The 11586-nt window shown below is 41.6% G+C and overlaps 1 pseudogene; it reads left to right on the forward strand.

The window, feature by feature from the left end:
* Nucleotides 1-6399: 6399 nt before the first annotated feature.
* LOC137306111 (probable G-protein coupled receptor 139) lies at nt 6400-11340 on the forward strand (annotated as a pseudogene).
* Nucleotides 11341-11586: the final 246 nt, after the last annotated feature.

An 11586-nucleotide genomic window follows, 5' to 3' on the forward strand; every position in this document is an offset into this window, starting at 1 on the left:
ACAATTCACACGGCAGAACATCAGGGAGACTATAGAATAGATTACATTAACGACAGAAGGTGGTTTAAACCTAAACAAGAGATGTGGTTGCTATGAAACCGACATTGTTGGGATCGTGCAAGGCCGAATCGAATGAGGAGGGTTGTACTCAGATGAGAAGTACGCATTCCTCAGAGGAACATAACAGCTTGTAAATAGAGATGGACGTCGTGATCATTAGCTGCATTCGGTAAAACAGCTTATCTTGAGTTGGTAACGTGGCGTCAGCACGGTGGGAGGACTTATGACCATTCGGTGCTGACGTAAAGATAGGGCATGCTCCCACCCAGAAAGTGAGAATTCACAAGAGGGTACGGTTGGAAGTCCATCAGGTTGTAATGATTGCTTTTTCATTTAATGTAATCTGTAGACAGTTGCATTATAACTATAATACTGTTCAATGTAATGTTAATGCTGTAATGCAACTCTGTTGTAAGTCAATCTGCTAAACTTGTTATTTTATGACCACTCCGGCTGGAATCTATCAGGAGTTATTGTTGATGGATTAACAAACTATAGTTGCGACTGTGACGGAGAAACCCGCTAACAAAGCAGTTTTTCTCTATCTGCTCCAACAAAACCCCTCATTATTGTGATCAACTCCATTAAATCTCTCCTTTGCATTCTCTGCTCTCAGGAGAACAATCCCAGATTCTCTCGTCTCTCCATGTAATCGAAGTCCCTCATCCCTGTTTCCATTCTAGTAAATCTCCTCTGCATCCTTGACAAGAGCTTGACGTTCTTCAAGGTCTTGGGCCCATCACCATACTCCAGCTGAGGGCTAACTAATGATTTATAAATGTTTGCCGTAACTTGGAAATGAGAGCAGTCCGATTTATAACGAATTTACTGTTAGACTTTTGTGTTACAAGGGATGTGCTCACTGAACAACTGTGTTTTATTTGCATGGCAGTTCGCTAAACAGAGTTAACGTTTCAGGTCGATTACGTTTCATCAGAAGTGGCAATGCAAGTGCAACCGTGCGGTAGCGTGGCTGAGCGGTCATTTGGACTTCAGACTCTTCAATCGTGTCAGTCCAAATCTCACGGCTGCGAAAAATTCTGGTCCTGTTTATTTTGGCCTCTTCGCCAAATCTCTTGCTTTTCTACGCGCTACCAAGCACAGCATGTTGTTGTTCGAAAGCACTGCCGCATCCGATGTGTGGTGCCGTGATCATATAGTGTTTATTACTTTGCGTTGTGATGGTCTTTTCTGGCCGGCCTCCAATCTTCCACCCTCAGTCAGCTTCAGCTAATCGAAAGCACTGTTGTCAGTTTCCTAATTCGCACTGTTCTTTTTACCCATCATTCCTGTGCTCGATGACCTCTATTGGCTCCCGGTCCAGCAACAAGTCAAATTTATATTATCGTTCCTTGTGTTCAAATGACCTCACCACTCCCTACCTCTGTAACCTGCTCCGGCCATATAACTCTCTGGGATCTCTGCGCTCCTCCAATTCTGGCTTCTTGTGTATACCAATTTCCTTTGCAACTCCATTGGTGGCCGTGCCTTCAGCTGTCTAGGCCCTAAGCTGTCGAATTCCCTCCCTAAACCTTTCCTTTCCAGCACTCTCTCCTTCTTTAAAACGCACCTTGAAACCTACCAGTTTCTTCAAACTTTTGGTCACCTGTCCAAATATCTCTTTATGTGACTTCATATCAAATTTTGTTTGGTAATGTTCCTGTGAAGAGCCTTGGGAAGTTTTACTACGTTAAAAGCGCGGTATGTATCGAAATTATTTATGTCGGAAATATCATGGAAAGATATCGTCTCGGTTAGTGAAGATAGCTCATGTAATACCAACCTACTGCCACCGTATGGCGCTATAGTAATGAACCATACCCCTCACACATTCCTAACATTCTGATATCAAATGGTAAGCATAAACTCTTGTGGCCGAGAAAACGAATAAAATTACATCAAGTCGTAAATCTACATGTAAATCCAGTTCCCAAAGAGTTTCAAAAAACAATGAATAATCTCACCCTCTATTTGACCCTTTCCCAGTTCTCTTCGACTAGCAGTTCAACTGTCAGATATAAATCTGACATTCTGATCCCTGCCCATCTTTTACTGCTGGAAAGTGTATAGGGGTCGAAATCTGAATGCATCTCAGCTGCTGTAATCACTTCCCAACACAGGCCCATCGAATAACCTTTGGACAGGCACTCCCTGAGGTGACGAATTAAGAATGGCCAGTTGGGTGATCTACTATGGAAACACATTTCAACAAGAAGTTCAGTCTTCAGGAAAGGAGAGGAAGAATTGGAAAAGGTGTGTAGGAAAGGCAGGGACCTGGGGTGAATGTATTGATGTGCAAGAAGCTTCCTTTAAGGTTACTACAAAATACAATTGTAAAGAATCTTACAACACCAGGTTATACTCCAACAATTTATTTGAAAATCAGAAGCTTTCAGAGATTACCTCCTTCGTCATGGTACATTGGCGAGACCATGCAGACACTGCGACAATGGATGAACGGACACCGCACAACAATCGCCAGACAGGAGGGTTCCCTCCCAGTCGGGGAACACTTCAGCAGTCAAGGACATTCAGCCACCGATCTTCGGGTAAGCGTTCTCCAAGGCGGCATTCGAGACACACGACAACGCAAAATCATCGAGCAGAAATTGATAGCCAAGTTCTGCACCCATGAGGACGGCCTCAACCGGGATCTTGGGTTCATGTCACGCTGCACGTAACCCCACCAGCGAATAAAGGTTATCTGTTTTTAATACAACGGGTCATTCTCTGTCTGTCTCTTCCTTTCGGATGTTGCTCCCTCTCTCTCTCTGTCTTGTGTTCTGGTCGTTTGTGTATTCGGTGGTCCTGTAGGTAACACCTCTCTGTCTGAACACTTTGATTGCCTTGACAACGGGCAGTTGGAAAGATTATCTGTAATCACCAGTTATTGTTTTCTGACTATAAATGCGAAACGTTCAAGGAGTCCCACCCTCACTCACCTGACGAAGGAGGTAATCTCCGAAAGCTTGTGATTTTCAAATAAAATTGTTCGACTATAACCTGGTGTTGTAAGATTCTTTACATTTGTCAACCCCAGTCCATCACCGGCATCTCCGCATCATGTATAATACAATGTCACTTTATGGGTAATATTTGGACGTTACATTAACTACAGAATGTAATCAATGACCATTGATAGAGCTTACAATTAATACGCTTTGATAACCAATAACCCGGTTCAGAATCACAAGGTGAGAACGACCAGCAGATCCCCTACAGCCATGGCCACCAGGTAGTGAGTGAGGAATTTGGGAAGACAGCACTTTCATCAGGACAGGACCACAGTCGCCATTATTTCAACTACAAGAAAGAGGAAAATTACTAAATAGACTCCCAGTAGAAAGCATCAATTCGGTAGAATTTTGTCTGGAATTCAATGTTTCATTCCTGCATCTGTGGACGGAAATGAATCCATCCGCCTACACGGTCGCATTCTGGTGACTGAAAAGAGGTATGTTTAACCTAACTCGCCTGGCGGGAATCTCACGGTATCGAGTGGAAGGCTGGTTTTACACCCAGCCCAATATACCACTCCATTCATTTCAATGGAGAGTAAAATTGGGGGTGATGGAAGGGAAAGTAAAACCAGCGTTGCATCCGATCACGTCTGTTTTCCGATGGACTGGTGAGGTTAGTTTCAAAATAAAACTAGGTAATAATTAAATTTTGCATGTTAAATACGAAGACAATCACCGTAGGTTACTGGTAAATGTAAAGTACTATTGAGAACAGAACATATGCGGCGAGGGTGGGCACCTGAAGCGAAACTAATTAAAATAGAGGTGGAAACGTAAAATGAGTGCAAACGCGATTTCCGGATCAGCCGCCTCGAGCGTGCCATTGAAATCATTAGAAATGAAAATCGAACAGTTTCTAGAATGATCGGCCGATCTGCAACATCAATTTTACACCGGCTGGCAAGTTGGAAATTTATTCCCTTGTGGCAAGTTTTCCAAACACTACCTTAGAAAAGATGTAAAGCATATGGAGATGGTGCAGATGAAATTCACTCAGATAATACCGGGGATGAGTAGCTTTACTTGTCAAAGCCGACAGGAGAAACTGGAGGTCATTCCATTAAAATAGGGGAGTTTAAGATGAGATCTGGTAGAAGTGGCCACAAATGTGAGAGATTTCTATAAGTTAAATGGGGGGAAGCACTCTTCAACTGTCGGCGGAGCGGGTTAAGTGCAGGGCAAAACATTAAAATCATCACCGAAGAAACACGGGGAAGGTATTGTTTGGTGTGTGTGGGGGTGGGGTGGGGTGGGGTGGGGGTGGGGGTGGGGGTGGGGGTGGGGGTGGGGGCTAGTGATGGTGACAGGAAAAGTATAACTTAGCAGAGGCCAGGGCGTAATCAGAATTCATAATAACTTTTAATTGAAGTGGACACGTGTTCCAAAAAGAGAAAACTACGTGGGGAAAGGGTGAGGGACCCTTTCAGCGAGCGAGCAAACAAAGAAGCGGGCCGAATGGCTCCTTGTTGTGTTGTAAAGCAGCAACATTCTATAATTTTCAAACGAAGCTCTAGTCTAGTCACTGTACTCAGGTAGATTGAGATTGTTTCTAAATAGTGTTGCCTCATAATCCGAAACAACTATTTGCATATGCCGTGTACACCGAACACAGACCGCACTGTTCTGAAATAAAGCTTTGTTTGGATGTCACTATGTCTCTATACTAATCTGACATTATTGGGGCCTGCTGTCCAGGAAAGGGAACGGTTCAGGAAAATTCTTCCCTCTTATTGCTACGTTGTGCATCCAGCTAGAAATGGGTCTTTTGTGGAAGGTGATCCGCTGTGATATCTTCTATAGTTGATAACTTCTCGACACTCACAGTCAAGGCCGCTAAGTGTTACCTGGGCGAATGCTGTGAACGTCTAATGAACTGAGCGCCTCGATTAAATGCCAAATTGATACTAAATCCTTCCACACTCAAACTCCTGATTCCAAGAGAGGAACTGAAGCATACACTTAAAGGAGTCAAGTCACGTGCAAAGGGGGTAGTGCGAAAACGTAACGAAATTCTTATAATTCAGTTGTTGAAATGGCAGAAGATGGTCATCACATTTAAAACATGGAAATAATGCCCTGGAAATTACTCTTTTCGGTATTATCATTTGATAGGATCATGGAATCATAGAATATTAGAATGATACAGTACTGATGGAGGACATTCGGCCCATCGTGCCTGTGCCGGCTTTTTGGCGGAGATATCCAAGTAATCTAAACCCCCTGGTCTTTCATCATAGCCCTGCAACAGTTTCCCTTGAAGAATGTACCCAATTCCCTTTTGAAAGTTATTATTGAACCTGCTTCCTCTACCGTTTCCGGCAGTGTATTCCATATCAACTTGCTGCACAATAAAAAAAATCCTCCTGTCGCCTCTGGTCCTTTTGCCAAACATCTTAAACCTGTGCCCTTTGGTTACCGACGCTTCTGCCATTGGAAACAATGTCTCCTTATTTAAACTATAAAAATCGTTCGTGATTTTGAAGACCACTATCAAATCGCCCTTTAACCTTCTCTGCTCTCAGGAGAATAACTCAAGCTTCTCCAGTCTCCCACCGAACTGAAGTGCTATCCATGGTAACATTCTAGTAAATCTCTTCTGCACCCAAGCTAAGGCTTTGACATCTTTCCTAATGTGTGTTGCCCAGAATTGAAAACAATTGATGAAGGAGATAGCCAGTTTTTTTCCTCTAAATTAACCGACATACGAAATTTGCATGAGCATGTTAGGCTCCTGGAAGAAATAGAGCACTTTTTCCGAGATTGTTTATGGGAAAGCTTATGCTTGGCCTTGAGTAAGGTGGCTTTAAAGCAATACGCTACCGTTCAGTACATTCGCCCACTGACCACATTCACACATGCACACTTCCCAGCCGTGATGAAGGATAATGATTTGGAGGCAGAACTTGTGCCGATTGTCTGCCTTTCCAGCTTGCGCGCTGTGAAGCAATTTTATCAGCCTCACCTCCAATCCCCGACCAGATCAGTCAACTCAGCAAACACCAGAGATCTATTCTTGTCTTGAGAGTCAATCTTGGACATTGCGTGCATCACCTTTCAATTTTGATTTCGGAAGGAACGTTACCAAAATCACAATTGATATTTTGGGCGTTTCTTTTAAAAACGTGTAAAAATTTAAAGATAATTGTATTACAATCATGAAAATACAAGCAACCCGCTCTGTTTGTGTCTGCAAACGAATGGAACTAACGTCAGTTATTTTATTACCTAATTGTCTCACGGGAGGTTTCCCTGATCCATATATTGACTCGACCGCAAACCATGTTTTGAGCAGTTGAAACGTAATCGCTTCTGACAGAAAATGCACGAGCCAGTAACTGGTCAGGTGTACGCTATTTACTATCCAATCCTTGCCGCTGTTGGTGTCCCAGGTAAGTCGCAATCTTCTCAGCTGTGCAAACTTTTGCTAAACTGTTTAATTGTTCTTGCTGCTCAATCCGTCTGGGTGGGTGTGCATATAGTCACATATTCTGGGGTAACCGCTCAAAGGCTCAGCAATCCTAATTTTATATTATGTATTTAATATAATATTTTATTGAAATTATTGTTATTTCCGCTCGAACATCGACCGCATTTCTTACACATTTTTCTTCAAATGGCGTGATACCTCATAGCTAGAATGAGCCGTGGTAACGGCTTTTAAATGTATGTTGTTAGATTTATACGTTTCGCTTTGAACTTCCATTGAGTGCAGATGGATATACAGAGTCCAAATGCAGTGGATGAGGAATATTGATCTTTGAACTGTTCCACCATGTAAGCAAACGATTCAACTCCAACCAGGTAAATGGTTGTGGAGCTTTCAATTGCCCCCCCCCCCTCCCCAGTTATTGATGTAAACTATTAAAATAATCAGAATGATTAAAGCAAGAATCCGATTTATTTACTGTATATCTGAAGAAAAATGTATTCAAGTTTCATCTTTCTATATCAACCATTATAATTAATAATTATTTTGAAATAATATAACAAATATATTAAATTGATGACAGCTACCCTAGCTATCTTTCTCCCCCTCTCTTGCCCTCTCTTACGATTTCTCGTATGCCTATCTTTCACTGATGTAAGGAATCTTACAACACCAGATTATAGTCCAACTGTTTTATTTGAAAATCACAAGCTTTCGGAGGCTTTGTCCTTCGTCAGGTGAGTACGTGCACACCACACTTGCTCACCTGACGTAGGAGAAAGCCTCCGAAAGCTTGTGATTTTCAAATAAAAGAGTTGGACTATAACCTGGTGTTGTAAGATTCCTTACAGTTGTCAACCCCAGTCCATCACCGGCATCTCCACATCATATCTTTCACTGCCTCTCGTTCTGTTCCTTCTATCTATCTCTCTTTACTGTTTCTTACAAAGGTTCCCGCCTAATTTTAACAATATTGCAATGCGAAGTGAAATGATTAAAACCTCTTATTAATATAACAGTATTTCATTCCAAAAGCGAGTTAATTATTTAGTCACGGCGAATAAGAACCAAGTCTGTCCTGCAGTCTCGTTGTTTAGCCAACACCACAGACAAAGCAGGCGAGCTGCTCCTTAATCTGTTTGCTAGTGCAGAGAGGAATATTGGTTGCCGCACAAGTAACAATCAGTACAGTCCAAACAGTGTTTTACTGGGTGATACTTTGATACGTATTGGGCGACGTGTGTAATTGCAAGCACTAGTTGTTATTTTTGCAATCTGCATGATATTGTCGATGGCGCGGAGAATAAAATTGAAAGTTTTGGTCAAAGATAATAAGAAATTATTTTTCAAGTTCCCCCTGCTGCTCTGTTATCAGGTCTCACAGGCTCTGCCAGCCTTCAAATACCTGTTCTGTTAGGCATCCATTGAAAAGGAGATTTAACAGTGTCTTGACCATAGAGGTCATTTTATTGATTCGCAACATCATGTCCTCGCCTGTCAATCACACTTAAGCGCTTTCTGCTCGTACTGCTCAGAAGTAACAACGTTGATTGATGTCCCTTCTTCCACTGGCATCTCTGAGTCTGTCTGTGGTATCTGTGTCACAACATCTGAGATGGACGGCCGGATAACTCGAGGCTGAATCCGGAATATTCCGTTATTGTGTAACTCAATATAACATCTGGCAAGTTGTCCACTGACCCATCAATAAAGTTCGGGAGCGTTAAGCTTATTTACGATATAATCTGCTTGAAGGGCACATTTCAACATGTAAATTCTGCTCGTTAAATGTAAAGTGCAGCTGACATTATATATCAGTTATGCATCACCTCCCGACCCTCCTCGCCTAGTTGGAAAATCAGGACAAGCAACAGGTTTGCCGCTTGGCCTAATCTGTGATGTGCCAAATGCCCTCAGATTTGGAAACCACGCGGGCTCAGTCAGCGGCGCTTTCCTCATCCCAAAATATTCCTGTCTGATCTGCAGGCACAATCCGAATTCACTCACTTCAGTCTGCCCGCCATCCTCCAAATTTCGGTTCGTCTGCGTTGGCGGCAGATTCCAATATCTGTCGTTCATTAGGTTTTTTATTTTATTGGGTTTTTCCACCTTTTTTATTCATTGGTTATATTGTTAATCTCAAACTCCCTTTCTATTGAATTTTATTTCATTCAATTAACGTATTTCAGATTTTTTTTAACTATTTGTTTGACAGTCGTTTATTCAAATTAATTTTAATGCTTCTATCCGGCATATCATAACTCACTTTAAAATTGATTTTTAATTGTTTTATGTTCCAATTTTAGTACCACATTTGATTTCCGGATCAATCCTTCTTCTTATGACTTACAACTATCATGTTAAATTAACCCACCCCATTTATATTTTAAAGAGAAAGGGAAGAAACAAATCGAACGTTTTTCACGAGCTGAGGGTGTCCTGAAGCGTTTTACAGCCAATGGAGGATTTTGAGTTGTCGTCACTGTTGTAATATAGGGAAAAGCGATAGCCAATTAGTGCACAGCAAGCTCCCACAAAGAGGCGCCAACCACATAATCCGGTTGAGTGCTGTTGGTTGAGGGAAAAATATTGGCCCGGGCACTGAGGCGTGCAGCATTTCCTTAGTACTGCACGGAAGTGTCAATCGAAATTATGAGCTCAAGTCTCTGGAGTGGGTCTTGAACCCACAACCGTCTAACTCAAAAGTGAGTGTTGCTTACTGAGTCTCGGCTGACACGGTTTTAATTTGCAAACTACATTTACTGGGAAAATCTGGCTATTTGTTTCCAAGCGGAATGCGGTAATAAAGTTTCGAAGTGAACACCTACTGGTTGCAAACTGATACTTTCTCTTAACGTCTTTGATAGCCATTTGTTTCCCGAACTTGAAAAATAAATGTTGCAATAAGGAAACGGCAGCTGCGGCTGTAGGAACGGTCTGAGCTGTTTAAAAAAACATCCCCCCTGCTACTTTAAGTTTCCATCTTATATTGGGGTTTCCAGCTGCATTATTCATTAGTGGTATTGTTCATCTCAAACTCGCTTACTATTGAATTATATTTGATTCAATCAGATTTATTGTTGTTTATTTTATTATTTATGTAAAAGTTGTTTATTCAAATTCAGTTTATGGCTTTCAATTCGGCATAACATTAATTTTAACATTGATTTTAAAACTGCTTTCTATTTCATTTGTAGTACCAGATTTTACATCCGGATCGGTCTTGCTTCTTGTTATGAATTCCAAGTATCATGTTACATTAATCCACCCCATCTTTATTTTGTATTTGTTTTTTTTTAATATATATATATATTAGAAAGAAAGAATTTGCCGCCTTTCACGACCTCAGGGTGTCCTAAAATGCTTTACAGCCAATGAAGTATTTTTGAAGTGTAGTCGCTGTTGTTACATATGAAACGATGCAGCCGATTACTGCAAAAGAAGATTCCGCAAACAGCAATGTGATAATGACCAGAAAATCGTTGCTACTGATGTTGGTTGAGGGATAAATATTGGCCAGGGCAACTGGCCGAGGAGAACACTCTTGCTCTTCTGCGAAATAGTGGCCATGGGCTCTATTATGTCCGCCCGAGAGGGCAGACGGGGCCTCGGTTTAACGCCTAATCTGAAAGACCACACCTCCGTCAGTATTGCGCTGAAGTGTCAACCGAGATTATGTGATCACGTCCCTGGAGTGGGAATTGTACCCACAACCTACTAACTCAGAGGCGCGAGCGCTAACAACTGAGCCGGGGCAGACACTGTTCCTAATTTTCAACCTACGTTTGCCTGGAAATGCTGGCTATTTCTTTCCATGCGGAATGCAATGAGGAATTTCTGAAGTGAACACGTGCGGGTTGCAAGCTGTTAGTTTCTCTTAAAGTCTGCAATGAATTAATTATCTTGCTTTTTTTCCCTTTCCCTACAGTTAATACATTGGCGATTGTGATCCTGTCCCGAGGAAAGTGCGGCCTTTCCAAATGCATCACTCACTACCTGGTGGGCATGGCAGCGGCGGATCTATTGGTTGTCGTCATTGGCGTTATACTCAATCGGATCATTGACATTTACTTTCCCGGAAATGTTCTGTTGCTTCCTCCGATATGTAGGACCAAAACCGCCCTGGTTTATGCAACCAGAGACTTTTCTGTCTGGTTAACAGTCGCTTTCACCTTTGATCGCTTTACAGCCATTTGTTGCCCGAAGCTGAAAAACAAATATTGCAACAAGGAAACAGCAGTTGCGGTTGTAGGCACGGTGCTTGCTCTGAGCTGTTTAAAAAACATCCCCTGGTACTTTGTATATGAACCTCTGTAAATAATTAACAAATTGCCGTGGCATTGCCGGATAAGATCAAGCTTTTATTCTTCACGCCTATGGTTAGCATTTTCTTATTTCGGCTGCATCGCGACCCCTTTTCTCCCATTTTTTGTTATTTTGCTACTTAATGCTGTGACCGTGAGATATGTAGTAGTGGCCAGTAAAGTCCGCAGGGCGTTGCGGGGCAACACCAGCTCTGAAGGAAAACCTGATGCTGAGATGGAGAACAGGAGAAAATCCATAATTTTACTCTTCAGTATATCCGGTAATTTTATACTTTTATGGCTGACGTACACAGTCCATTACTTGTATTATCGAATGACTAATAAATATTCTTACACAGGTTATAACGATCCAGTTTATATACTTCAAGAAACTGGATTTATGGTCCTGCTTTTAAGCTGCTGCACAAACACTTTTATTTATGCAGTGACTCAGACTAAATTCAGAGAGGAGTTGAAGAAAATGGTGATATATCCGGTGAATCAAATAGTTAAGTTTTTAGATAAATAGAGCAAATATGGGTTTGCTGGTATTATTATTTAACTGTTCATAAACCAAACATCGTCTTGTAGAAATAATAATATTTTAGCCCATTTGCAAACGTTTTATGTGTGATTGTTCAATTGGCTCTTTGCATTTCAATGTATGTGGATTTAAATAAAAAGACCAAGGTGAAGGTCGATTACAGAAAACAGCCAAACAGACTTAATTATTGGCTTATTCATAGATTTGAAGGCTGAAGAGGATTCGGTTCCA

The sequence above is a fragment of the Heptranchias perlo genome, chromosome 42, assembly GCF_035084215.1.
Source record: "Heptranchias perlo isolate sHepPer1 chromosome 42, sHepPer1.hap1, whole genome shotgun sequence".
In the NCBI taxonomy this organism is placed as follows: Eukaryota; Metazoa; Chordata; class Chondrichthyes; order Hexanchiformes; family Hexanchidae; genus Heptranchias; species Heptranchias perlo.